The sequence below is a fragment of the Crocuta crocuta genome, unplaced genomic scaffold (assembly GCF_008692635.1).
Source record: "Crocuta crocuta isolate KB4526 unplaced genomic scaffold, BGI_CrCroc_1.0 scaffold48, whole genome shotgun sequence".
Lineage (NCBI taxonomy): Eukaryota > Metazoa > Chordata > Mammalia > Carnivora > Hyaenidae > Crocuta > Crocuta crocuta.
The window spans coordinates 14,744,238-14,768,974 of NW_027533089.1; the positions used below are offsets into that span (position 1 = coordinate 14,744,238).

Genomic DNA, 24,737 nt, shown 5'->3' on the forward strand with positions numbered 1-24,737 from the left:
GTCTTATTAGTTACGTACAAATAATAACCTGACCTTGCAGGGTAGTTATAAAGAATATGCGTGACTACAGATTTAAAGGGGAGACTCTATGTTGTAGTGATTAAGAGTATAAGGGGGTGCGTGGGTGGCTCAGTCAGGTAAGCGTCCGACTTCAGCTCAGGTCATGATCTCATGGCTCGTGAGTTTGAGCCCCATGTCAGGCTCTGTGCTGACAGCTCAGATCCTGGAGCCTGCTTCAGATTCTGTGTCTACCTCTCTCTCTGCCCCTCCCCCGCTCAAGCTCTGTCTCTCTCAAAAATAAATACACATTAAAAAAAAAAAGAGTCTAAGTTAGGGAGTTGGACTGCCAATTCTAGTCTCTGCCTCTTACTAGCTAGGTAACCATGGGCAAGGTAATTAACTTCACAGACCCCCAGTCTCCTCATCTATGAAGTGGATTTAATAACAATACTCATCTCATAAACTTGTTACAAGGATTAAGTGAACAAACATCTATAAAGCACTTAGCGCAGTGCCTGGCACATAAGAAGTGTACGATGACAATTATTACAAATTATTAATAAAGTTCCAAGCATAGATCCAGATACACAATGGCATTCAATAAATCATAGCTATAACAACGTTAAGACTAGCTCTCTCCTGAGAAAAGATAAAACTAAAGTGAAGGAAAAAGAGGGGGACCTGGGTTACTAGTACACAGTGAAAGAGTAATTCTTGTTTTGAAGAGTTGACAACGGGTGGAAAAATTACACAAGTGGAGAAGCGAAAGAGTGGAAGTCATTCATGAGCTTAGGGACCATGGATAGACACCCTTGGGACCAATTTCATGCTCAGAGATAGGAATTACCATGTTAAGAGGAAAAGCTAAGAAGATCAGCATAACTCAGTGGGTCTTATTCCAAAAAAAGGACCAGGCTCAATAAAATGCGCAGTTTATCAACTTTATTTACTCATACTTTGTGTCCTGTGGGGACAACCATCCAGCTCAGAGCCAGATGTAGGAAGGGAGCTGCAATGAAGGCCAAGTAAGGAGGGATGGTTAGCCCAGAAAGGGGCAACTCTCTAGTTAGGAGTTCACTTTTCAAACCAGCTCCTATATATCGTTTAACAGGCAAGTGTATGGTGTCCAGTTGTGCAAGGTCTTCTGTTAAATAACAGACAAAGAGAACAGCATTATGTGGCTCCTGCCCTCAGGCACCTCAGGATCTAAGACTCACCAGAAAATCCTTTTCCCGGGCATCCCACCAGGCAGTAAGATCAGATGTTAACTTTGCAAACTCATGTTTTATTTTCTTAGTATAAAAGCCAATTCCTTCAAATCATCCATTAGAGGCAAAAGAAGAGAAGGAAAAAAGAAAACGACCCTACAGTAACTTCTACAATCCAAACTGATTCATTTCTCAAGTGAATAATTTAAATCTTAGACATGAAATCCTTTGGAAAAGAGCTTCTACTTCAAGTAATTTCATTCTGTACCTTTCAACACCAATGGAAGCCACAATTTCACAAAACCTGATGCGTGTCCCATCTGCAACAAGACTTCAATATGACCAGTCAAAGGGGCAAAGCTGAGACTAAAGGCAGGGCAGGGTTCCTGTCCAATTCTGAAGAGCAAAGGGTGAACCGGAGCTAGGTCCACCCCTTTGACCTCAGCAAGTAGATCCTTACGGGTGAATGGTCAGGAACTGAGCTATTTATCTAGAGGTATTATCTGGAGACTAGCTGGACTACTCATCTTCAGAGCACTTGAGTACAATAAGATGCCTCTTGGTAGTTACACTTTAATCTTTAATGATCAAGGCCATCATAATAAATGTAAATTGCCATTATATGGTAGCTGGACGGGAACACAGTCACTAACAGGTATATCAGATGCATGTACAGCATAGAAGTTAGGATCGCGGGTTCATATCCTGACTTGACCATTTATTACCAGTGTGGCCCTGACTCATCTCTGCAGCTCAGGTTACTAATCTATTAAATGGGAATAATAAGATCACTTATCTCATAGTGTTGAAGTGAGGTTTAAACGGTTGACATTATCCAGGTATATAAATTAATACAGCATCTGACCCATAGTCAGCACTCTTTCTCCATCGTTATTATTTCTGTCAGACAATGCAGCATGGTGTTGTTTTAAAAAGCACCATTTTCTTCCTTACATTTCACCTTTATGGTTCTCTCCGGACCCTTGAGATACCAAAAAGAAAAGTTTTCTGCATGTGCTGCTATGAGACCTTTCTCTAAGATCTTAGAATCTAGAGTCCACTAGACTTGATTTTACATCCCAGTTGTGCCCACTACTTGCTGCATGACCTTGGGCAAGACACTTAACCTTAAGTCTCAGTTTACTCATCTGTGAAGTAGGGATAATAGTTACAGCTTTTTTAGAAAGAATTTGTGAAAATTAAATGAATTTCTACACTTAGGTGACTCAGTACAGTCAAGTCTATTGTTATTAATATTATAAAAGTAACAAGCTTCACCTGCCTGGCTTCAGGATCCTTTTCTCTAAAATAAAGGCATTTAGACTAGATTAATTCTAAGATCCTTGTCAGCGATAACACTGCTTAAATTTCTTCATCTGTTGCCACTTTACAAATGCAAAAACTGAGTCACAGTTCACAGATAACAAATGCAATGGTCTCCTAGGCCATTACTCTCCTAACTAGACTCTAAATAGTTGATCCTGCTTTAATTTACAGGCCTACCAAAAGCCTGGGCCTTTTGAATGTTCAGCTGGAATGTTAATTATGGGAAATTCCAGAATCGTGGCCTAGAGACAAATTCTCATTCACCCCGTTCCCTGGCACTGGGAGCCTCCTCGCCTTCACGAAACCGGAGCCAGATGGCAGTGTCACCTGGTCCAGGATGCCTGGGGACCCTCCCAACCCCGCCAGTCCTCAGAGCTCCCCCCCTGGGTCCCCACTTCCTAATCCTCCTCACCCCAACCCCAGGTCTCAAAGGTGGCTCTAAAGAAAGCCTTGTTTTATGCAACTTCCAGAAACATATTCTAAACCCTTTTTGGGGCCTCTGCCACTATTAAACAGGAAGAACTACAGGTTCACTTGTTCCTTATCAGATGTAACCACCGTCCATTTGTTCGGAAAAAAATCATTTCTTTGTTCACCAATGTTTTACTTTGGTTTTGCTTGTTTTAGTGTCGGTGGCATTTCGTACACTGTAATGGAACATTTTACCAGCTGACTCATCCCTTAGCTTGCTTGACTCCACTCCCTGTTATGGGGCAGCATGGGGTTTCCAGGCGGAGATCACAAAGCCGCGGGGCTCCCGGAGTCACTAGCTGAGTGGTTTTGCCTGCTCTACCACCTGACTTCACAACTCCTCAGGTGAGCAGAGAAAGGCCACACTGCACCACGAGGGAAGGTTCTAAGCATGTGCTCAGCGGTGGAGGTTTGGGAAGATGGAGGTGCTGGGTGTTCAGAGGCGGAGGAGGGTGTAGGTACAAAGGACCTTAAACATCCTCAGAGCACTCAGAAAATAGAAAAACAAATCAAAACCACCTCTGGATTTCAACCCCCCGACTCCCCCATATTCTTCTAGGCAACGATCTTCATGCTCCAAGGGTAGTCCAGAGGTTTAGAATCACTTTCCAGGGCAGAGGCACTAATTAACTCTTGTGGGTAGACCACTGGGAGACCAGAATTAGTCAGATCTCACTCAGTTACTTCAAATGAACAGAGGATGAGGAGGCAGATGAGTGTACGGTGCTTGGCCCTGAATCGTGCATGACTCGTCATGAACAGTGAAGGACTTTCACAAATGCTTTCAATTTACCCTCATTTTACAGGGGGGAAAATGTGGACATTCAGGGATCAAAGGATTTGCTTTGGATTATGTGGCCGTTTGGCACAAGAAAGAATAAGATGGCTGGCTCCTGACCCTGACCCAGGTTCTCTTCCCAGAGGGTCACTGTGCCTGCTTCGTGCAGGACAAGAATCATCAGGGTTTAAGGCATTGGCCTGACATGCTCAGGTGGTCCTGCCTTCCCTTCTTTCCTGCAGGAAACCAGTCACCTTGACAAGAGAAAATGAATTTTGCTAGGACACCAGCCAGAGTCTTGGAAGCCTTCATTTTTCTCCTCCAAGTACTCAACTCCCAGAGAGCCAAGCAATCTGCCTAGTGTAGCAGAAAGCCATGTCCATTTTTATTTGGAGCTATTTAATACATATTAGCAACATGCCAAGCACTGTTCCATGATCCCCAAGAGCCTTCCTCCCCACTTTGGACTGATTTATGCTAAAACAATTACACACCCTGGAGCTTCACTCCAACGCCTGCCGTGAAGGCCACCCCATGGGACTCTGTGATAAGTTTAAGTGTTAGAGCTGCATCTCCTTGGCATTTCTAAGGTTAGGCACGCCAGGTGAACCCTGAGACGGATCAGCCTTACATCGAGTGTGCGGGACACACGTGGGATCTGGCCGAGGTTTCAACGCACTGTGAGAAGTGGTGCCAGTAGAAGCCCAGGAGCTCTCTCGCTCCAGATTAGCCAGCTGCTCGGTTCACAGGCACTCTCTCCTCCCTCTGGAGCTTGCACTGACTGAGGACCTCAGCATCTGAACACAAGAGTGGCCCTAGCTACCCGCAGGTTTCTACTCCTATTGTCTGAATTGTGTGCTGATCAAGAATTAGTTGTCTTGTTGCTTAGACTCTTTATTCCAAATTTCTTTGTTATTATAATTACATAATTTTGGCCAGTTATCATGTAACCTGATGAAATAAGAGCTCCAGGAACAAAAAAGCCTGTGTCTACGAAAACTAAACTAGAATAATCTGGAAAGAACTGGTAAAAAGCAGTTGCTAAAAGAAAAAAAAAAAAAAGCTGTCCAATGAGATGTGGACAAAACAACTATAAATAATTGGGGCAAAATAGTAAAAATTCAAAATGGCCCTGAAAGCAATTCAGATGGCTTTCAGTTTACTTCCTACATGAGAAGAAACCAAGCTGGAAGTCATAAGCATTGAGTTATGGGTGTGGTCTATGCAAAACTACTGGGGAAGCTTCAATCAATGGACTCTTACTCAAAGAAAAAGCCTTGGCTCTATATTAAAAAAAAAAAAAAAAAGAAAAGAAAAGTAAAAATTGCAAAGTAACTAAAAGTTCATTTATGTATGTTAAGATAAAATAAAAATATTCAAGGCATAAGTGCATAGTTTTCTATAATATTCCTTTTATCTGATTTTTTCAGATGACCAACCACCAGTCTGAAACAGGAGATTCTACTGTATTAGAGATGAATATACCAACTTACAAAGTGCTCAGAGAGTGCATTAGACAAAAGAATGTGCTGCCATAAACCTGAAGGCACTGTTTTCCTTTATGGCTCCTCTGGCCTTTGTTCTTTCACTTGTTCATTTATTGAGTTTATCAATAACACGAAGCATCTCCTTTGAAAGGCACTGTGCCAGAGACAGGGATGTGGCAAGGAGCAAAGTGGATGGTAGCACCCCAGGAGGCGCATTTGCCAGAGCCCCATCCTCTGGCCTGAGGGCCCGCCTTCTCTCCCACTTATCAGCCTAGCCTGACTGCACCCCACCCCACCTCAGCCCCACGTCACTGTGACCCCCTTGACTTGTCTTCTGCTGTCTCCTTTGCCTGGGATCCCCTACCTCCATTCTCAGTCTGCCCAAAGCCTTCCCATCCCATATGCCACCTCCTCCTCAGGGTCTGCCCTGGTCTCCACAGACAAAGATGGCTCCTTCCTATTTTTACTCCCACGGGATCTTGTATGTTGCTCCTTTGTGGAATTTACAGGTTTCTGCCTTAGACTTAATCCCCTTCCTAATTTGCAAGGCCACTTTAGTCAATGACAAAGACTTACTCATTTTGGCATCTCCACACTGTCTCGTCTAGGACTAGTTCATAAATTATAACAGCTGCTTTGGTTACTAAAGTCCTACACACAAAAATTAACTAAGCACAGGAAATGATCAAGAAAAATACCTGTTGACAGATTATGAATGTGTCTGCTTGTCCCTAAGAAACATTTTTAATTGACTATGCAAACTTCAAAGCATCTTTTATTCACCAGCTAGTTTGCAAGTAATACAATGAGATCTGCTAAAAGGAAAATTCTTTTGGAAGTTTTATTTGTTTGGGAACCTTACATTCTATGGAGATTTTCCTTCCTGCTGGAAAACATCTGGATATAAAATGAAAGAAATTAAGTTTTTGCTCATATTTCTAGAAATATTATTCTTCTAGGGATTTTGTTTATTCTCACATGCCCAGATGGAGAGGTAAGGGACTATGAAGCACATGATATCTCCTTGGAACAGAATTCTAAGAGCATTATTCTCCCAATTGCATTATAAGGGATGTGAGGCTGCCTTGTCATAACCTAGGCAACTGTAAATGAAAATGACCTAAGGAATTACCCAAGATGGTCGTGATTCCAAATCATTATAGCAGTTAGCCTTATGAACCAAACACATTCAGAGGTGCCCAAAATTGCAAACCTCAGAAACACAATCATCTCCAAAGAAAATAATCACATTCAATAATGCTCTTTATGTTGTTAATGAGAGTTGGTTGGTCACCACGCTGATGCAGACTGTCTGCACAGCCTTGGCTAATGTCCATTGTTTAGTATGCCACGGAAGTAGATTATACCTGGGAGGAAATTCGTTTCTGGCCTTGGAGGGGAGTAGGATCTCAGAGAGATCACCAGCCAAGGGGCCCTATGTCCCAGGCTAACATCTGGTTCTACTCCTGATGAGCTACAGGACTTAAACTGGCAGAGCCTTAGTGTCCTCATCTGCTAAATGGGGAAAAGAATATATACTTAGCAGGGTTGTGGTGAGAAACAGGTGAGACACCATAGGTAAAATGGCTTGCACCTAGATTACTATGGACATACTAGTGAGTTCTTTACTTCGGTTCACGCTTTTTGTTCATAAAGTATTTGCATACTCAACTCATTTGAGTCTCTTAAACTCTCTGTGAGATGCAAGGCGAAGTCTATGGCTTGAGTTGTCAGAAATGGCTAATATTTGAATATTTTGACCTATTAAAAAAGATTATGGGTCCATCTAATATTACTCCATCTTATTGATATGGAAACTGCAAAGCCCAGTAGTTCTTGCTCTTGGCTATTGTATGGTGTTCCACCAAATGGTCTGTCACAAAAAACTCACTCAAAATAGAAAAGACAAGCACAGCAAAAGAAACATAGGCAAAGCCAATGAGCAGATATTCTGCAGAAGAAACACAAATAGCCACAAAGTGAAAAGAAAACAGACAAACTGACCAGTAATCAAGATATATAAATTAAATCAAAAATGAGATGTTTTCTTTCCCCTGTGAAATTGGCAATTTTTACTACTCAATGCTGACTCAATGTTGAAGCGAAGACAGGAAAATGTATAAGCTCATGCATACTCGGTAGGTGTGTGAAGCAGTATAACTTTTCTGAAACTAATTCAAATTATGTGTAAAAGTCCTAAAACGGTTCATGAGTCAATGTCTAGGAATTTATATAAAAAGACACCCAAAGATTTGAAAAATCAAAGATGCATATTACCATAAACAACCTAAATAACCAAAATAGAGAAAATTAAATTTAGCAACAATCATATTTATGGACTCTGAACCATTAAAAATCATATTTTAGCAGAATATTTAGTGATATAAGAAATACGACATGTTATATTAAGCAGATGAGTAGGTTTAAATGATGTATATAGAGGATATAATTTGAATTTTGTAATTATACACATATTTAGATATATTCCTACATTAATAAAATATAGCAAAAAATAGAAAACAATTTTAATAATTATTCTCACTAGGGTAAGGAAATATGCATGATTTCCTGTTTCATATTCCTTTGTATTTTCTAGACTTTCTTCAATGAACATATATTATCAGAAAAATTTTTTACAAAATATTAATGGTTCTAAGTCAAAAGATTAAACAAAAGAAACAATTTCCTAAAGAACAAAGTACTAACCATAATCCTCATTCATCATCTTACCACACAAAACACTACTTTGATGTGCTGACGTATCAAAAAATTACACTAAACGTTATACCCAAACCAGAGGTGCTAGCCCTGTCACATTCAGGACATGACTGAACCTGACCCAGGAATCAGCAATGGGATGCAGCAGATAAGGAAATACAAGGATGTAGGATTTAACTCAGTCATCAAACCAACGATCACTGTTATCAGGGTATTGAACACATGGTTCCTGGGTTCAATGGTTGGACACCTAGAAATTGGTCAAATGAGGAAGGCCAAGCAGTTGAGAAGATTCAAGTAAGGGACAGAATGGCCATCTATTGAACATACATTTGTGGAGCAAAAAGGGCAAAAGTTCTCTGTTCCTAATTGTCTGATATCTTTTTTTGATCGCTTCTGTTGTGAACCTTCATTATTTATTCTTCTTTTATCCTTTACCCATTCTATAATAATATGGCTCAGTACACGCAGCTTAGTTTGGGCCAACATGCCCATAAATTGCCCTCCCCACAACACATGGCAGGACCTTCGTGTGAACTTAATTGTAGTTGATAGAACCCTCCGCCCCATAGTCTCAGTGAGGACCTCAGATGCAGGCATATGACTCAGTCAGACCAATTGCTCTTTCATGGTATAATTCTTGAGAAATATAATTATTTGAGGCTACCAGCAGCCATCTTGGCTATTCATGGAGAGAAACTTCCTGAGAGCTAAGCCAAGCACAGGCATGCAGAGGGGAGAAATGATAAACATTACTGAAGTGCTAGATCCAACTACTCCTGAAGCTAGCTATTGCTCATGAACTTATTGTGTATTTTTGCAATATGTACAGATATCAAATCATTATGTTGTACACCTCAAGCTTAGTGTTATATGTCGCTGTCTCAATAATGCTGGGGGTGGGGGAGAACTAAGTGTCTACTCACTCATTCACACAGTGTCAAGCACTGGGGAGGCACTGGGGCCCCAAAGAGGACGAAGACAATCTCTTCTGCAATAAAGTGACACACAAGGTGCTCTGGGAGCCCAGGGAAGGCCTGAATTCCCAGGAAGTCTACACGAAAGAGAACTTATTTGTTCCGGGCCTTGAGTAGGAGTCCACATTTGGACAAGGGAGTGGAGAGCTCAGGGGGTAGGATCAACAGCAGAAGTCTAGAGATACAGGAGAGCTTGGCAAATGCAGTGAATGGCCAGAATGTCTGTGTGACTGGAACATTAAGTTAGTCTCATGGAGTGGTGGAGAGGAGGGACTATAGCATATATGAGAAATGGCAGGTTTTCCATTATATGAACTAATATTGTGGGGAACTCAGCCAGGAAGATAGGAATAGAGAATATCTACATGGATAGCACCAGCATCCAGCCTCTGCTAAATTTCTTGAGCTCCTGCTCTGCGCCAGGTACTCTTCCAGGTGCTTGGAATACATCAGTGAACAGACCAAGATGCCTGCCCTTAAGGAGCTTACATCCTAGTGCAGCGATGGGCAAGTAACAATAAACCTAATAAACAGGCAAGGAAGAGAGATGATAAGCCGAAACAAAAACAGAGTACGGAATAGGGCAGAGTAAGGAGGATTAGAAGTGCGGAGGTTGGGCAGACAGAGTTTGTGGTTCTAAGTAGGATGGTCAGGGAAGACCCCCCCCTTAAAAGTGAGATTCAAGCAAACACTTGAAGCAGGTAAGGAAGGAGCCAAGCAGACCTTGGAGAAGAGCTTCCAGGCAGGGAAGGAAACAGACCCTGAGGCTGGAGGACCAGCAAGGAGTTCAGGGAGTGTGGTATAAAGTGAGCTAGGAGAGAGACACAGGAGATGCGGTCAGAAAGCTGATGGGGAGCCAGATTATGTGGGCCTGCGTGGCCCCTGTAACAACTCTGGCTTCTCCTTTGAGTGAATTAGGAACCATGTTGATGGGAAATACCCCAGGAGAGAATCAGATCTCAAAGATGTGGGAGGGAAGGGAGAGGTGCTAGAGCAGTACCCTTGATTAGATGACGAGGGTAGAAAAGGAGCACAGGCAGAGGGACTGGCTGGAGATGGGAGCACACATAGCCCACCTGCAGGAACAGCAGGGCCATCAGCCTTGGCGGACTGCAAGGCCAAGTACATGGGGGCAGATGGTGGGAGGTGGGGGGAGGTGGGGTGGGAAACAGTGGANTCCTTAGATGGCTTCAATTTTCCAGAGATGTAGGAAGCAAGGTCATCAGCTGAGAGTGAGTGTGGTGTGAGGAAATTAACCCAGAGAACAAAAGGACCAGGAACTAAGCATTAAGGGCCCACTAGAGGTTCATGGTCATGAGTTTAAAGTGAGACCTATCTGCATGGCTGTGTTGTTTCTCCAGTCATACTCAGCTGCACGGAAGAGAGTTGGTTTCAACCAGGATTGTGTTTTTACCAAATGGGGTTGAGGAAATGAGAGAGGGGAAAGGGGTCAATAGTATATGGCAGGATGTTAATTATGATGCTTGAGCATGGAATTTAACCCCAGTAAAAAGAATGAGGACATCAAAGAAGTGAGGGACAGTGAAAACGTGGAAGAATCAAGAGAGTATGGTTCTGGGGGCCAAGGGATTGTTCAGGCTGGAGTGCTACAGAAAATGACCTGGGAAGACAGGAGGTGGGGCCAAGAGCAAGCACATTATTTTGAGATTATAGAAGAGCTATCATTTTGGCAATGACCAGGCACAGGAGTGAGTAGCTGAGGGGGTGTCGGGTAGTTGGAGAAATCATGTCTGGGCTACCAATGCCAGAGGTAAAGATTCATGGGTTACGGGCGCTTGAAGTCACGTTGAAACTAAGAACCCAGGAGAGAATCCAAACAAAGAGTGAACAGACTTGAGCTCAGAGACCCAGGAAGTGTGACTCTGGACAGAGGGAAGGGCAACCAGGAAAATGTGGTATCCTAGAAGCCAACAGAGAAACAGTCTGGAGAAGAGAAAGTTTGTTGGCAGAGTGAGATTCCTCAGAAAGGTCAAACAAAGTAAGGACCACTGTCCATCAGACTTGGCAGTAACACCTCATCAGTGAATTTAGCAGCAGCAGATGGAGTGAGAAAGAGGTAAAAAAAAATTGAGGCAGCAAGTGTGGACCCCAGTCTCTATGAAGAATCTTAGGAGCAAATCAAGCCAGTTGTTAGACTACATCTGATAGTTAGTCCCCCATGGCGATAGCCTAGACTACTGACAGGCCCTTCCCTGTAAACGCAAACTGAAAAGAGAAAATACAAAATGACTTCATTGCTTTAAATCATGCAGATCAGCGTACACACATCTGTAAAGCACTGTTGTCAAGACAACTGACAAAGCCTTACAAGCCCATCCCTCACTTCATTCACCTATCGCCTTGTTCTATGCCTGCAGGTGCCTGCCTTTTCTTTTATGCTGTTACATAACCTTAATCTAGACAGGGACACATTGAAGCCATTATTATTTTTGTGGACCATCGGCCATTTAAGGAAGTGGTAGTGAAGAAGACCTGAAGCAGGAGATGCAGGGATGACCATGACCCAACATGCCAGATAGCCCACTGACAGTCCCAGCTGGGCCACAGATGGCCTAAAGAATTGAGCCATTCATCTCTATACATCTACATTTTAAGGGGCTACCACCTGCTTATTTGAAACAAAAATGAGAATGAAAGTATAAACCACCTACTTCATAGGGATTTGGAGGATATAGGGTTAGTAACTACAAAGTATGCTAAGAGAAAACAAGGCATTAAAAATGATATTTCAGTTATTCTAGCTCGTTTGAAACCCTCTTGGGCCTTGACTGGGTTTAAACTGTAAATAAGGAAAACCGATTTCGCCTGTTACTGACAAAGGTATATAAAACCGGGTGACTTCAAAATGTTTCATGGAATTCTTTAAATGTTATATGAAACACAATCGCTAATATTAGGCCTGTGTCTGGGAAGTGAGAAACCCTAAGAAACTCAATAGATGAAAGCTACCTCAGGATCCTAGAGGAGCTCTGCATGATCTCTGTATGATAGATCAGAAGATAATGTAAACGACCCAATATCACATACCTGTAAGTGCCAGAACGAGGATCAGAACATAGGTCTACTTAACTCCAGTACTGGTAGTGAGTAAAATCTGGAGGCAAACTCCATGTGAGTCACGCTCTTTCCAACTACCACTTCAGACATCCACATCAGGGTACTGATACATTGCCAGTGACTTAAGTTAACCAACCCAGCTGAAGAACTAAAACCCTAGACAGGCATGTCTTCTAGTCCCAAACGTCCTTTTTTCCCCCTCGTCCAGAATGTCTTAAATACTCAGACTCTTACTTTTCTCAAATGTGTTCAGTTTGTACAACTACATTTGTTACATGATTTTTTCCTAACCTTGGACAATGTAGTTATTATGTGTCATGGTATGGACATCCTCGGATTCATCTTGTTTTAAACTCTCTGTGCTTCTTGAATTTGAATGTCTGTTTCCTTCCCCAGGTCAGGGAACTTTTTAGCTACTATTTCTTCATAGAAGTTTTCTGCCCCTTTCTCTCTTCTCCTTCGGGATCTTTATAATGAGTTTGTTTGCTTGATGTTGTCCAAAAGATCTCTTAACCTGTCCTCATTTTTAAAATTCTTTTTTTCTTTTTGCTGTTCAGCTCGGATGCTTTCCATAACTTGTCTCCCAGTTTGCTGATTCATTCTTCTGCATCCACTAACCTACTATTGATCCCCTCTGGTGTATTTTCATTTCAGTTACAGTATTTTTTTTAACTCTTATTGGTTCCCTTTTATATTTTCTCTCTTTTGAAGTTCTCACTGAGTTCTTCCACTCTTTTTCCAGGCTGGTGAGCATCTTTACAATCACTGAACTCTTTAGCAGGGGTATTGTTTATCTCCGTTCCGTTTAGTTCTTCTTTTGAGGTTTTTGTCTTGTTCTTTCATTTGAAGCATATTCCTGTGTCTCTCCATTTTGCTTGACTTTCTGTGCTTGTGTCTAAGAATTAGGTAAGAATTAGGCAGAACAGTTTCTTCTAAATTTGAAGGAATCCTCTTGGGTATGGTCATCTCCTGTGTAGACTGTGTGTGCCTCGTGACTTTGGCCAGCTGACTGGGTCTGTGGTTGGCATGGGCTGGGGGCCCCGGGGTACTCTGTGCTGGGGCTGCCCTGGCGAAGTGGCCGGGGATTCCTGGGGCTCTCCACACAGAGGGCACTCTGGCAGAATAGCTGAGGCCAAAGTGAGTCCCAGCCAGGTGTCTAGGGCTTTCTGTATGAGGTCGAGGCAGGGGGAGGGGCATGCTGGCACAGGGGCTGGAGCTACAGCAGGTGAGCGGCAAGAGGTCCCAGAGCGCTCTGTTCTGAGGGTGCCCTAGCAAGCCATCTGGAGCTGAAGTGGTGCAGGCCCGGAGTGTTCTCGGGTGCCTGTGCCCGTGTCACCTTAGTGTGACAGCTGGAGCTGTGGTGGGCACTGACCAGTGGTATCCCTGTATGCGCTGCTCTGGGACTCACTGAGGCGGCTGGCTGGCCGGGACACCCAGAATCCTGCTCCTGTCCACACTACACACCATCAGGGTGGAAGGGCACTGTAAACAATGGTGCTCACCAGCCCCCCTGGCCCGCGGACAGTTCCAGCAGCTTCCTTGCTATTGGCAGAGTCCTAGGGATGGCTCCTCTGTATTCTAGTTGCTCTGTCAACCCCCAGCCTTTTCTCTATGCCCCATGGCATCCGGGCCCCTGTGGGCAGGGGCTGGGCGCTGAGGTGGCAGAAAGATCTGCTCTGCTTCCTCGATCCTGTCCTCCCACTTCAGTCCCCAGCGTCCGGGGAGCGGGCTCCCTTCATCACCCATCTCCAGCTCTTGGCACTCTCTAGGTGGTCTCTATCCTCTGTTGTGCAGAAGCTGTTCAGTCAGCCCTCAGTTCTTCAGGAGGACCCACTCTATAAAGAGGGCTAGGGTCAGTATACCCACGGAGGAGGTGAGTTCAGAGTCTTCCTATGCCGCCATCTTGGACCAGACCCTTTGACCAGATAAAGCACTTTTTAAAAGCATTCCCTTCTGCTTCCGAATGCCCTCCTATCTGCACTCCTGCCCCTTTTCCAACTGTCTTCAGTTGAACATGGGGACTTCTTTCTATTTGTTTTCAGCAGGCTGGGCCGTTGGACCACACGATGGACTGGAACCTGCTCCCAGGAGCCACCCCAGCTTGTGCACAAGCTGCTTACACCATTTTTCCCTTTCACTTTTGGGCACATGGTTGGAAAAGCCCATTTGGGTCATCACGTGCACCTGGGTTCACAGTGACACGCCGTTTCCTAGGCCTTGTCAGTTTTCTACGGGCACCTGAGTTTTATGCATAACAGCAATGGGTCATTAGTCCAATTAAGTCTGCAGCTATTTGAATGGCTTCTATAGGAGGAGGGCGAGCACAATATGTAATTTCAGCTTTTTTTTTTTTGAGGGGTTTCACGCTTGCCATGAACTAAATCATTTTATCAGTTTTTTGAATTTTTTTTTCACTTGTCCCATTAAACTACAGAACTGGAACATACTCATGAATGGTTTCTTTCTGCTTTTACTCAAGGAGTTCCTGACATAACAAAAACTGGTAATTAACTGGCTCGGAGACTTTTACAATAGCCTCTTTAAATAAGTTCCAGTGTGTGGCACTGGTGCTCCCGCTCTACACTGCTGATGGTGCTGCAATGCACCCGCTATTAAACAAGCTATCGCTTCACGCCATCATCCCCCAAGCTCGAGCTCATGGCCACACTGACTTGCTGCCTGGAAATGACCTCCTCCCTCCAGTTTCCCTCCTTAGCCGAGTCATTCTCTGTGCGTAATTCCTCCCTCTTCCTTTCTAGCCAGGCTCTTCACTCCACAAAACACCAGGCCTACCAGCACCATAGGGACATGACCTGAGGCTCCTGATGTCTCCTGGAAATGTAGATGCAAGGACTCGGTCAAGGAGAATGTCACCTTGCTATTGGCTCTCGTGGTAAGAGGCTATTGAACCCTAATCTGTTCCTCCACTTCCACTTTCCACTGCCAGTCTTGGCAAAGACACCACCAATGTCTTTCTGCAAATAATCCATTCAGTTCAACAAATTAACACAAAATCCCCCTAAGTGGTTTTCCTGCTTCCAAATTTGCCCACGCTACCCCCAGCCCCTTTTCACAAAGCAGCCAGAGGGCTCTTTGAAGATATAGTCAGACTATGCCCCTCCCTAAGATTCCCACTGTCCTTAGGGTAAACTGAATTCCTTACCAAGGCAGCATTATCTGGGACACACCTCCCTGGTCAGGCTCACCTCTTACCATTGTCTTCAAGTTCATAACCCTCGGGTCTCCCCTCTGCCCAGTCACAGCCAAGCTCCTTTCTGCCCTGGGGCCTCAGCCCTCAAGGATTATCTGCATGTGGCTGGTTCCTTCTCGCCTTCAAATCTCAATTCAAAAGTCCTCTCTTCTGGGAATCCTCTCCTGACTACTAGCCACACACACACACACACACACACACACACACACGCACACACACGCAACCGGTCATTCCATCACACCCCCCAATTTTATTTTTTAATAACAATCTTACTCCACAATTGTTGCTACAATCCATTGCTTACTTGTACCTGTGTTTCACCCATAGAATGGGAGACCCTCCCAAGCAGGGACCTCATTTATCTTGTCCTATCTACTCTTATCTGGTACATAGAAGATGCTCAGGGAATGTTCCTCGGATGAAGGTGTTGTGACAGGAGCCATGCTAGACACTGCAACTACACTGATGGCCAAGTACCTGCCCGTTGGTATCCACAACCTAGGAGACAGAAAAATGCCATTTAAATCAAGAGCACTTTAAAAGCACCATGGTGGTATACTGTGGTGTAGTTCTGTGTGGGAGCAGAGCCCTGCCTTCCAAGGAAGCTACCATCGCCTGTCCAGAGCAGGGATAGGTGAGCTTTGGCAGAGATTTGGTTCTGACACGGAGTGACTGTACCCTGAAGTTAAATACCAAAAACCAAACTGAAAAGAAGGTGGTTCCTGGTGAAATACACCAAACCCTGTTACTAACTCACCCTGCTGTGCAAATTTATTAAAGCAGTCTCCAAATAAACAAGTCCTAAAACTAATCAGGAAGTGGAAAAACATAAAAATAATCCCCAGCCCACAACACACACCCATGAAAACCAGAAATAAAGAAAAATGTTCTATATAAAACCCGTGGGGCTAAACTCTGTCCTCAATTAGTGGTGCAGGCTGCCAGCTAAAGTCAATGGAGGTTTTCAGTCCAATAATAGAGGCAAGATTTGGGGCCCACTATGCATTGCATTCATTTCTAGGTAATAAATCAGGAATGTCAAGTGGGTGTGCATTGGCCTTGCTGACATGGTCATTAAACTGAACAGTACTATCTTCCATATTGAGATCCACTAAAGCTCACAGCAACCAAGGAGATTCTTTCTGAAGTGTGTGTGTGTGTGTGTGTGTGTGTGTGTGTGTGAAGAGATGCCCTTCCATGGATTGCGTTGGGCATCGCTGGCTGGGGAGAGAACTCTTCTGGCCAAAGCCAGGCCTATGCCCTGCCCAGGACTGGCTACATAATTTGTGGGCCACAGGCAAAATGGAAATGTCCCATGTTCAAAAATAATTGAAAATTTCAAGATGGTGACAAGAGAGCATTAAGTTAAATCCAGGGTCCTTTTGAGCATAGGGTTCTGTACGGCTGCACAGGTTGCTCACCCATGAAGCCAGCCCTCACAGTAGGAATAATTCTGGACAAGAAGTGTGGGATCAGGCTTACTGCTCTTCATTAGTATCACTAATGATAAATTTTGAGTGCTTCCCCATGTGCCAGGAACTGTTCTAAGAACTTTACATACAGTAACTCCTTTATTCCTCACAATAAGCCCATGAGATAAGAAGCCTAATTATCCACATTTTATGTTAAAGAATATGACTCACTTGATGTTGTACAGCTTGTAAGTGGCCAAGGTGAGAGCTGACCCCCAGAGTGGGTTCTGAATCACCTTCTCACCCTTTGAGTCAATGCACATGCCATTCCACGTTTCTCTCATTCTCGCACTCACCATGTCTACTGAGACAGTGTCCCATTACCATCAGGGACTGTGTAAATTCAAATACCCACTCTGTGGCTTGCTACTTGTGAGGCCTTATACAGCCTTGAATAGGTACCTTGGCCACTCTCAATTTCCTCATCAGAATAAAAGAGATGAAAATAGTACCTATCTCATAGTGTTGTTGTGAGAGTCTACTGAGTTACTTGAAATAAGTGTCAGGGGGCACAGAAAGCACTAACACACGTTAGCTGCTAAATAAACGTTACTATTATGATTATGGTTCGCAGACCTTACATAGAAGATTTCAAGCTAATTGCTACCACTTGCTCTTTTTTCCTATTTGCTGGAATGTCTAATAGTAAAATTAGTAAAGAAGAACTATAACCTATTATATTTCTCTTAGAAACTTACCCATGAGTCTAATGGTAATGATTATAATAGTAATGGTTACCATGTATTAAGACTTATCATATACCAAGAACTTTACATAAATTAGGTCATTTATTCTTCAAAATCTAATGAAGGGTGTCAAGAGAGTTAAATAAAGAAGGAATTTTCTTCTTAACAAACGGTGTCAGGACAACTGGATATCCACCTATGTACAAAAGAATAAAAGAGGAGCCCTACCTTACACTGTATACAAAAATTCAAAACAGGTTAAACACCTAAAGGTAAGAGCTAAACTACCAAACTCTTCAAAGAAAACACAGTAAATCTTCAAGACAGAGGGTTAAGTAATGGTTTCTTAGATATGACACTGGAAGTACAAGTTACTGAAGAAAAAATAAATTGAACTTCACCCAGATTAAAAGCTTTTATGTTTCCAATGACACATCAGGAAAGTGAAAAGACAACCCACATAATAGGGGGGAAAAGTTTGAAAATCATGTAGCATGCAAAGGGACTTGTATTCAGAATATATATAGAACCCTTAAAACTCAGCAATAAAAAAGGCAAATGACACAATTAAAAATCAGCAAAGCATTTGGAATAGATATTTGTCCAAAGAAAATATATAGATGACCAATGAGTACATGAAAAGATGTTCAACATCATTAGTCATTAGGGAAATGCAAATCAAAATCACTGTGTGATGCCATTCAATACCCACTAAGATGGCTAAGATCAAAAGGACACACAATAACAAGTGTTGCTGAGGATCTGAAAAAACTGGAAGCCTCATTTTTTGCTGGTGGGATTATAAAATGGTGCCACTGCTTTGGAAAAACAATTAGTCAAATCCTCAAAAAGTTAAGCACATAGTTTGTATATGATCCAGCAATTCCATCATAGGTATATTACCCAAGAGAAATGAAGGCATATGTCCATTAACAGGTTTGTACAGTAATGTTCATCGCCTTATTCATAATAGTCAAAAAAGTGACAATAACCCAAATGCCCATCAACGTATTGGATGAATAGATAAAATACAGTATATTCACACAATGAAAGATTATTCAGCAAGAAAAGGGAACAAAGTCCTGACACATGCTACAGAATGGATGAATCTTGAAAACATCATGTAAAGTAAAAGAAGCTCGTCCTAAAAGACCACCCATTGTATGATTTTATTTGTACGAAATGTTTAGAATAGACAAATCCATAGACAGAAAGTAGATTAGTGGCTGCCAACGGTTGGGGGAAAGGAAAAATGGGAAGCGACTGCTAATGTGTATGGATTTCTTTTGGGGGGTGATGAAAATGTTCTAAAATTAGATAGTGCTGATGGCTGCACACTGGAAGTACATGAAAACCCGCTAAAATCACTGTAAAAGGGCAAATTTTATGGTACATATATTATATCCCAATAAAGCTGTTATTAAAACAAAGCCCCCCAAATCCTAATGAGGTCAGTTTCATTCTCCCTATTTTGTGGGCAAGGGAACTGAGGTTCAGAGTGGGTGAATAACTTGCTCGGGGTCAAAGAGCAAGGCAGTGGGGGCTTCTATTTAAACCTCCATGCATCTCATTTCCACCTCTGGGCCTTAACTGCCTGCAAAGCTTTGGAAATGAGAAAAATTCCTCCCCAAATGAAGGAAGAGGCTTCACCACAGCTGGCTTAGATCTGAGGTCACTTAATTCGATCCTCATTTCCCCAAGTCCTTTACTGCCAGCTTGATCCTAGGTCCCTGGCAGATGGGCGTGTGTGCAAGCACATGGGAAGCCCATGAAAGGTCACAAACCTTCTGTCAGTGTGGCCACCGACCCAGACTGTGGCCCACTGGCTCCGATCGAGAAGTCTATCCCAACAATCGATAGTAATGGCAGAGGTTCAATTCAATTGCTCACAAATCCCCATCCATCATTAGGACAGCGGAATGACAGCCCTGGCCTTCCTAGGACCTAGTCTTTCACATTCACAGGCTTAATGCAAGTAGATGGTCCTTTCACCCCTAATGATTCCCCATTTCGGAGCACTGAAGCTTCTCCTGAAGTAGTACCCAATATACACTCCTATTATTTATTGTACATTGTACTTACTATGTGCTATATATCATAATTATCTGCTGACCTGTCTTCCTCTACTCCCTCCTTGGTATGATTCTCAAAGGAAGGACTGCTCTATTCATTTTTAAATTTCCCACACCATGAAAACTTTCCATCACTTATTAATAAAAGTTCTAGTTCCATTTCCTGAGTGTATTCTCTGTGCCCGGCTCTGGGCTAAAGTTTTACGAACCTGATCATATTTTGATTCTCCCAACAACCCTATGAGGGAGAGATCGTTGCAACCTCAATTTTACAGCTAGTAAATGGCAGCCCAATAAATCTCTTTGAATTTCTCTGGCATTCATTCTGTTCAGTGTGAATATGCTTCTTTCTGGTTCACAGACATGGTAACATGGGATATACTTTACTGATTTAGATCATGTTGTATACACCTGGCATATGGAGATGCCAGGCAGAGAGCAGTGTCAATTAGAACACAGCAGGCGAATAGCATTCTCTTGGGTTTGCTCATAAACACCATCTCAGGGGTCAACTGCCTAAATTCCAATCTTCCCATTCGGAAGGCAAGTTTATACAACTGTGTGCCTGAGAATGACCTTTGCTAAAATTACTATTACTATACTAAAGCAAAGTGAGAAATGGTGTTATGTTTTCAAAGTCTGAGTAATTTAGTTGAATGCACCTCTCTCTCTCTCTCTCTCTCTCTGTCTCTCACTTTCTCATCTCTCTCATTCTCTCTCACTCTGGTAGAGGTTGGAAATTCCTACTCTTCGGGGTTCTTTTTCTGACTAAGGGCTAATAACCCATGATATGACAGTTGGTAACAACTTTCTGAAGTTTAGAAGATCACTTTCAATGACTAAGGCAAATCATAAAAAACGGGACCATTGTTCCTCTATCTGCAACTGGCTGGTTGAAGAGTTTGAGGTGCTTTACCTACACCCCATGCACTCATAATGTCGCTTTTTAAAACCAGCTATTCACTTCAAAATCCATCAGCCAGGGCTTGAAAAGGAACATCCTCAAGTTCTTTCTTTGTGATGTTAGCATGGACAGGATTCCCACCCCTTTATCATCTCTCCATCGCACTCAGAAAGGCTCATTTTAATGGGCCATCCAGTTTTGACTTCACACTTGGGGACAGAATTTAAGACATCAGTTCTCACTGGCATGTCTATGAGAATAACTGAGTAAGGCATAAAATATCGCCATGGCCACCTTCTGTTGCCTTGGCCCAATGTTCCACTGTAATTACCATTTGTACCCCATGCAACCAGGTCACCACAATCCTGCTGTCCTTGCCTGCTCCCACTTCACCTCACCACCATCTGGAAAGAGGAGTTTTCTTGCTGGGGAGGATGAAGTTTCTATTTCTGTGTCAGTTTTGGCTTGAGATATGTATTTGTTTTGCTTTATTTCATTTGGCAGAGGGAGGTGCATGAAATGTAACTTCTTTCTTTACTGATTGCCCTCTTTTCTTGGAATCTGCCTCTCTTCCACCTCCTGGTGCTCACTCTATCTGTCCTAATCTCTTTGCTGCTAGTAACTCAGTTTCCATCCCACCCCCAGCTGGTTATCCTAAGCCTGTACGTGGACCAAGGAGAAAAATGGTGAGATGGGAGAAGAGAATGTTTGATGTTGGTCCAGATCAGAGCAGGGTGGGTTAGTTTGATGAAATCATGAGCTACTGGAAGCTATGGTAACTCAGATGCCAGCCAGAGGCTCTCAGATCTTTATGGGTATGAAGAAAGTGGCCCAGAACCCACCTCACCTCACCCATTATGTGGCCTTTGGACACTTGAAGCTTTGCTCCAAGTCTCTGCTCATTCCAGGGGCCCCTCCTCAAGGTCTTTGGCTGTAACTTCTTAACTAACTGCCTCCTTCCCACACATCAACCCCCATATGGAACCAGTGCCTTCTTCATTTTCCATAGTCAACATGCGAAATTCCCCCAGCCACCTCTTTCACAGGTTTGTAAACTTTACCAAAATGTCCCGGGAAGGTTTACCTTCTCTGCCCCTCCTCCTACCTCTGCTCTTACTCACCCCACTCCTTGTTTCCACCCACCCAGCTCCAAACTGTTCTATATTTATCACAAAGAGCAGCTTCCCTTCCCTTAGAGTATGCGGGCCAGGCCAGCCACCCCTCCCCAAGCACCCCATCAAGGCATCTCTCTACCCAAAGACACCTCTCCCCTCAAAAACACTCTGGTGCCAATTATTAGATTAGAAATTAATAGAAATTTTCTCCATCCCTTTTCCCTGAGAAGTCCTGGTGCTGGTCAAAAAATGGAAAGAGTCATATTCTGCTGAGATACTGCTGGAAGCAGAGATGAATTTAGGTAATAGGGAGGGAAGGTGGACAGAGATTGAAAAGGCAGAATAGGATTTGGGCTGCACAATACAAAATAAGGAAGGGAAAAGAGAGAGAGCGAGAACACGTATTGAAGGAGAAGAAAAATCAGTGGTTGGAGGTCTGCAGGAAAACTTTGGTGACAAAGACCTCAAGGCAAGGGCAGCAGGAAAGTCCCTGGAGCTGGGCTGCCCAGGAACTACTTCTTGGCTCTATGGAGACTCATGAAGTCTCACTCCCAGTGTAGGTGGGAATCCAGGCCCCCCCCCTCCCCCAAACACCGCAGTCCACCTTCACTCTGAGCCACAGGGAGGCCCTGCTGTAGAAATGAGACATTTGACGGCTCAGCCTCTAACTTTGGGACCCTGGAGGATCACAAGAGCCTTCAGGGTATTTTTGCTTCTCTCTGCATCATGCCCCTGCTGCAGTGTCAGGAGCTGACCTCAGTAACGCTTGGGCTCACTCACTGTAGGCAAGGACTGTGTTGGGTTCAACTCCAGATGGAGCATTTAACTATAGTTATGTTACCGCAGACCATTTCTTTTGAGTCTAAATTGGAGTCTCCATTTCTTCACCTATCAAAGAGAGACAGTGACACGTGCCTTACAGGGTCCTGACGAGGACTAGAGACAATCTGTAAAAGGCACAGGGCCTGACACATAGTAGTGCTCAGTAAAGGGCAGCTGGTTATGTATATGAATGTGTATAAGTCATTTATGTTTAATTATCATTGCAAACAATAATGAACGTAATGTCCCATTAATTTCGTTGTAAGTTTTATTGAGCTATGATCAGTGGTGTGTTGATAAATACATACCACTCACTGATTACAATTAAATTACAACCGGATTGGGGGAGGGGGAGCCTGCTTTGTAGCATTTGCCCACCTCCATGGTGTCAGGACTCCCAGCACTGTCCATTTCAAACCACCCACGTGATGTCACTGAGCATAGTGCCCGGAAGAGATGAGGGCCATCCCACACATCCCTGACTATAATGCTCAATCTGTACAGATGTGTCCAGGTGTCACACATTGATGCTCACACATTACGGTTACGCACTTACAATTTAAAAAAAGAGGAAATATTGTAGAATATTCCCACTAAATCAAAATTGCCTCTTAATGGGAAGCAGGGGTCGTCCCCTTGGGACTCCGTATGGTCTCCTTATTCCACATTCTGCCCCTTCTTGTCAGCAGGGGTTTTCATGATTTTTAAAGAAAGAAACCCCCATGGGATGTATATGTGGACATGTGCACAGACATTGAGCTTTTCCACCCTCTTCTCTAACTATCCACATGAATACGAATTATATTTGAAAACCAGCCTTGACTAAAGTCTTCTAATGGCTTGTAACATCAATTTAATGATAGATAAAATAAAGGAAAATTACATTCTCCTTCACTTAAACACTAAGCTGTTTTAATTGTTCTACTAGAAGAATACTTATCTCTCCCTGTAATTATCAATATATTTCCATCACCCCAGGAAATAAAAGACTCCTTTCAGGGGCATTTTTAACACCTGTAAATTCCCNTTGCTTTTTATTTTTTAAATCCTTTCATTGTAATTTTTATTAGTAGTGGATACATAATGTTTGGATTAAAAATCCCTACTGCATGATTATACTGCATGTTCCTGTTTCCCACACTGAAAATGCAACGAAAATATATCTGGGTCGCAATGTGAGAATCGTGATGGGCACACCCAGGGCAGGAGAGAGCCAGAGATGTCCGTCTCCCCCAACTTTTACCTTGCAAAGGAGCATGTTGAGGGACAGAATGACACCACGATTTGCTCACATGGGGTTGTATGGACTTTTATGCTACACTAGACTGCCCCTCCGTGGCTGACCCCCTACACACACATACACACACATACACATGCATACACACATACAATGTGCAATATACGTCACAAAATTCAGCAGAAACTCTAACATTGGATATGCCCCTCAAAAATACAAAGATAGAGATTTTAATAATTATTTATTTAAGCAATACTTATTAGAGACCTAATACATGCTGGGTACCGCCATCTTGATACTAGGTATGTTTAAGCTTATTGATCTTATCGATGGAAACTCTTTTCTGTAAGCTCTCCCATTGTTAGCTTAACAGACAGCGCACTCAGAAGTAGACTTCCCAATGGTGCCCACCAGAAACTTGACTACAAGATTGCCATGAGGCTCAGATTTACACTGATGACAAAACTTGGGAATTTCGCTCTCTCCTGTTTCTTTGTTTAACTCAGGACTTTATAAAGACGACAGAGAATTCATGGGAAAAACAGAACCCTTACAGTGGAAGAAGAACACCCTGTGGACTGCTAGGCAGTTAGCTGAAACAGGACTGTGGACCATACATTGCTAAGTTTTTTTTCCCTTAAGTCATGCCGCCAATGGAAAAAGAATGGTTTTTGAATCAGACAGTGCTAGGAACATACAAAGCTCCAGCACTTACCTGCTGGGTGAGCTGCAGCAAGTTACTATACTCTGAGCCCCAGTTTCCTCATCTGAAAAAAAAATAGGAATAATCCCACTTAGCTCAGAAGGCTGTCAGGAGGTAAAATGTAACCACATATGTAGCACAGCACTCCACTGGGTAATCACCCTGCACACAGAGCTCTCTTCCCTTTTCTCTTCCCTACTCCCCAGATGGAAGGGGAGTGGACAGGAGGGAGAAAACTCACGAGGATCAAGAGGAGGAGGGGACGGATACAAAACTAAGGAGCAGGGAGATGGAAAATGAATGACATAGCTATGGGGCCCAAAGAATAGAAAAGGGAGAGGGGCACCTGGGTGGCTCAGCCAGTTAAGCGTCCAACTTCAGTTCAAGTCATGATGTTGTGGTTCGTGAGCACGAGCCCCATGTCAGGCTCTGTGCGGACAGCTCAGAGCCTGGAGTTGGCTTCGGATTCTGT

At 43.3% G+C, this 24,737-nt stretch overlaps 1 long non-coding RNA gene across 2 annotated transcripts in view; it reads right to left on the minus strand.

Moving 5' to 3' along the window:
- Window positions 1-24,737, minus strand: part of LOC144216672 (uncharacterized) — a 60,547-nt gene that overhangs the window by 31,805 nt on the left and 4,005 nt on the right. For both annotated transcript variants that reach the window (XR_013330711.1, XR_013330710.1), the window contains exon 2: window positions 24,278-24,329. This is a non-coding gene — a long non-coding RNA (uncharacterized LOC144216672). The remainder of the gene's footprint in view (window positions 1-24,277; window positions 24,330-24,737) is intronic.